Source organism: Tupaia chinensis, unplaced genomic scaffold, assembly GCF_000334495.1.
Source record: "Tupaia chinensis unplaced genomic scaffold, TupChi_1.0 Scaffold142191_1, whole genome shotgun sequence".
NCBI classification, from domain to species: Eukaryota; Metazoa; Chordata; class Mammalia; order Scandentia; family Tupaiidae; genus Tupaia; species Tupaia belangeri.
In genome coordinates this window covers 39236-44370 of record NW_006202042.1, presented here as the reverse complement: position 1 = coordinate 44370, position 5135 = coordinate 39236, and the positions used below count along the sequence as shown (strand labels likewise).

The 5135-nt window shown below is 43.6% G+C and overlaps 1 pseudogene; it reads left to right on the top strand.

Moving 5' to 3' along the window:
• The first annotated feature begins 696 nt into the window (after window positions 1–696).
• LOC102470956 (CDK2-associated and cullin domain-containing protein 1-like) lies at window positions 697–4201 on the top strand (annotated as a pseudogene).
• Window positions 4202–5135: the final 934 nt, after the last annotated feature.

Below are 5135 nucleotides of genomic sequence, written 5' to 3'. Positions count from 1 at the left end.
TCCGTGCCTGGTGCGCGCTCGGCCTCTACCTCCCAGACCTGCAGAGGCCGGCTGGGGACCGAGTCCCTGCGAAACCGAGTCCTAACTGGTACCCCGTTTGTGCCGCGGAGGGAACAGCTCTCCTTCTAGCCCGGGTTAGTACTAGGTGACTTCTATTAAGAGCTCTTCGAAGATAAAACCGGATCTTTGATCCCTCAGGTGTTTATCGAAATGTAGCATAAATCACTCTTTCAAATAAAGAATTTTCTTTTTTTTTTCTTTTTTTTTTGGAGAGGTTTTTGCTATAGGGCACGTGCGCTCCCCAGAAAGAGACAGAGAGAGACAGACAGACAGAAAGCGAGAAATCAACCTCCAGGAGGGATGGCCTCCCGCAATCCCTTCTCCTTCATTCTCCTCTCTGGATCTTGGGCATGCACACACACGCGCCCGGCGTGAGTTTAAGCAAGCCGGTCCAGGACTCGAACCACGGTCGACTGCTGGACTCCCTCAAATAAAGAATTTTCAACAATACCCTGGGATAAAGAGTTGATTTATACTGGATAGTTGATTTATACTGAGTCATCAATTAATCCCTTTTTAAGAATTATTTATTTAATTTTATTTAATATTGTTTTAAATTTAACCAGAGAGAGAGAAAGTGAAAGTGAGAAAACAAGCCACCAGGTCCAGAACCCAAAACCCTATCCACCTTGCGCCATGCGGGAGTTCAGCCTTAACCCCACACCACCTCTGGTCCCCACTCATTCACTTTCCCTTCATGCCTTTATTGCTCTGTCCTTGAGGCAAGGTTGGGAGCAAGCCAATCAAAACAGCCCATTGTCCATGTCTGCCCTTAGTTCTGCCTGTCACGTGTCACCATTGTCTCAAGATTACATATGAAGGTCATGCAACAGTGACGTTCTGCTCAAGGGCACAGAGAACAACTTTAAAGCGCTGTGAGGCCGGCCAGCTGGTGTGGGGTGTGTGGTGCTCGGTCCCACATGGCTGACTGTGCTCTGGTCCCAGTCGTGGACTGAAGGCCTGAGAAGCACGCGGGGAACACGTGTGTGTGTCCAAAATCCAAAATGGAGAATGGAAGAGAAAGGACTATGGTATGGCCATGCCCAGTGAGGCTGCTTTCTCACTCTCCTCCTCTCTCTCTCTCTCTCTCCCCAGTGAATTCATATACACACAGTGAAGAAATGACATTTCAAGACATTTGAAGCAAAACTAATTGGATTTTCTTTTTATCTAAATCCATCAGAAATCTCATCTGATGCATTAAAATTCTTTTACATCCTTATTGTACAAAGATTCTAAAGTATTTTTCTTCCTACTGTGATTTTTACTTATTGTAATATTATTTCCCCCTGACCTTTTAGGAGGCCCAGACAATCATACTCTCTACATACCCCAACCCACATTAAGTTCGAGTGGCATGTCCTGTCTGTACATTCTTACAAATACATTAGGATTGTCCTTGCCTAATTTTTTCTACCTTAATTCTAACAATCATTCTAATACTTCAATTGTCAGAACGTGGGGTTTTCGAAAATCAAACTATCTGACATTTTCTTGCCACAGGGCTACCCTTCCTGACCCTGTCCACCCAGCAGGGCGTCCAGTCAGCCCTGACCTCATGTGACTGTGGTGTCACGCACTTGGTGTTTTCGTTTCTTTGTTTAGAGAAAGTCTGCTGGTCCCAGTGTTCTGTTATTGTTTTTTTAATAATTATTTTATTTATTATTGTTATTTTTTAAAAATTTCCTGTAGGACATGCACATTCATCAGAGAGAGAGCGAGCAAGAGAGGGAGAGTGTGAGAAAGCAAGCCACCATGTCTGGGACTAGAACTGGTCTCTACCATGTGGGACTCCAGTGCTTTAACCACCATGTAACCTCCTGGTCTTGAATGCAATTTTTTAAAAAAATACTGAACAGTTTTTGTATAAATTCAAAAATTGTGTAGAAACTTCTGTTTATGAAAATTGCATATTAAAGTTTCTGAGAGACCATTTCCCATTTGCTCTCAGATATTAAAAATAAAATTAATGCAGGTAAAATGTCTTGAAGGGTGCTACTGCTTTATGACTGCTGGTCCCAGTAGGAGAGCTCCCGAGCACTCACCCCCATCCTCAGCATCTCCAAGAGTGTAGGCCTGGGGAAAGCAAGACACCTGGTACACTGCAGCCTTCACCACTAGCTTATTTCTGCCATTGGCAACGTGAGCTCCAGGAGGTGGCTGTGCCCTCTGGCCCAGGAGTTGTGACAGGCAGCAGGTTCCTGTTAGACAGGCTGGGGCAGGGAGGAGGACAAAGGAGAAGGGTAGAAGAAAGCATAGAAGAGTAGGGGGACAGCTATGAGTGATGACAGATGACCAGAACTACAAGTAGGAGGCAGCCTTGTAAGGTTTTCTGCAGCCACTGCCACCTCCACCACCCACTTTGTTGATTTCAGTTCCTGCCTGAGAGTTTTTAGGGGGCATTGCTGGTGATGTCAGCTGTCTCTGTGGATCAGAAAGGCACAAAGGAGGGGCTCTCAATGGGATCCCCACCACCACTGGAGGCCAAGTGGCTGATGATGATGTTAAAGAGCTGCCACTTGGCTGCAGCCAAGGCAACCCCCACCCCAGTTCTAATATCAACTTCAACACCTCTACCTACAAGCTCTTAATGAATATCACTATTAAAGATGACAAGAGCACATACTGGGGGCTTCAGGTCTCTTACTGGTTAGGCACTGGATGTTGATATGATCAGCTGTGGTTCAAGTACCAGACACAACAGGTTAAAATTCATGCCAGACACGTGTATGTGTGCCAAAAATCTTGAGAATAGAATAAAAGTGAAGAAATTGCAACATAGCCATCTCCTACAGAGGGTGATTTGTCACTTTCTGTGTCTATCATTTTTCTCTCTGGCAATCAAACATGCTCTGTAGGAAAAATCCCTCTCTAAAAAAAATTCTGGACAAAATTGGATAGTGTCATAGATGAACTTTTAATACAGAATCCGGGTGACTATACCCCTATATCCTAAGAATAGATATAAGGAACCAGCAGTTAGCGTAATGGCTATGTCACTGGACTCTCACGTAGTCGACTGTGGTTCGCATCCCGGACCCTGTGGCTTAAAACTCACGCTGAACGCGTGTGCGTGTGTGTCCAAGATCCCGAGAGGAGAATGGAGGAGAAGGGATTGCAGTGTGACCATCTCCCCTGGGGGGTGATTTCTCGCTTTCTGTCTCTATGTCTCTCTCTGTCTGTCTGGCGAGCGCACGTGCCCTATAGCGAAAACTTCCCCCCAAAAAAGATATACTGCTGTGTGTATGAGTGTGTAAGCCCGCAGTACTGGAACAGATATATAGTGATCTGATATCTGATTTAAAAGATTAATCACATACAGGGACCGGCAGATGGTGTAATTGTTATGTTGCTGAACTCCCATGTAGTCTACTGTGGTTTAAGTCCCAGACTCAGTGGCTTAAACTCACACAGAATATGTGTTTATGCTTGTGTTTATGCCTATGTTATGCCCAAGATCCTGAGAAGAAACTGGAGGAGAAGGAATTGAGGCATGGCCAGCCCACCTGCTGGTGACTTCTTGCTGTCTCTCTGTCTCTCTCTGTCTTTCCAGTTAGAGCATGTGTCCTATAGCAAAAACCTCTCTTCAAGAAAAAAAATTATCACTTAGCATCTCAAAAGAGCTGCATGCCAGTCCTGCAGATCTCTATACTGAAAGAGTTAATATAGCTCTTAGACAATACATGGGAGCATCACAGAGCATTGTGCCTCTTTTCCTATATATGAGAAAGTTTTACATTAAAACCAGCTTAACAAAGACTGAAAAGGTGGCCTTATAAAGCTGTTCATGGAACATGTTGAGAAAAGCACATTTACAGCAGAATGGCTTTACTTTCAGAAGCCCAGACAACACCATCTAGGTCACATCTTCTACTATGGCAAATGTTGTGAAGGCCTGTATACTCTCACACTGGAATCGGTTCAAATGGCTCCAACTCTGTTTTCTAAATTTATTTCAAACATTTTCCCTCTGGCAGTAGAACATGGACTTTCTGAATATGCTGCTCAAGAACAGAAACTTCAAAGAGAACTTATTCAGATTGATTTTACAGGAGGTGACAAATCCCAGAAGAGAGCTGGGGGTGAGTTGGCTTGTAACAGCTCATCAGCATACGCAAGTTCCAGGGGGAACAGACAGTGAATGTACTGAATGTACTTTCCTTCTGTAAAAGAGGATGCACCAGAGCTGCAGAGTGTACTCAGAACACAGTGGGGGCCTCAGACACTCAGGAACTCTCACAAAGCTATTTTTTAAAAAGAGGTTTTTGGTATAGGGCACATATGCTTGCTAGAGAGACAGAAAGCATGAAATCATATCCCACCCCAACCCGAGATGATGGTCATGTGATAATCCCTCCTCCTCCATTCTCCCCTTGGGATTTTGGACACACACACACACACACACACACACACCTGGTGTGAGCCACAAGCTGCAGAGTCTGGGACTCAAACCATATTTGACTATGTGGAAGTTCAGTGTTCTATTCACTATGCCATTTGGTGGTCTTCAACTCTGTTCTTATAAGAGGACATTGGATGTATTGCTTTTGTGTTTAATTAAAAAAAAAAAAAAAGAAAACAAAGAACTGAAAATGAGAGGTCGATTAGTAATTAAGACACAGGACTCTCAAATGGTCTACCATGGTTCAAGTCCCAGACCTGGTGGCTTAATAATCACACCAGGCATGTGTGTGCACATGCTTGAATTCCAGGAGAATGAATGAGAATGGATTGTGTCACAGCTATCCTCCCAGGTGATGATTTTTCACTTTTCCTCTCACTGTCTTTCGGTCTCCCTCTCCTGCAAGTACACACTTCTTATGGTAAAAATCTTAAAAATAATAATAAAAACAAAACAAAACAAAACAAAACAGGGGCAAGCAGTTGTCATGGTGGTTAAGAAGCTGAATTCCCTCATGGTCAACTTTGACTTGATGTCCAGAATCAGTGGTTTGCTTTCTCACTTTCCCATCCTTTCTCTTTCTCTCTTTCTCTGGTCAAATTAGAAAGCAATAAAACATTAAGTAAATAATTCTCAAAAAACAAACTAAACAAAAAATTGCTACTAGACATGG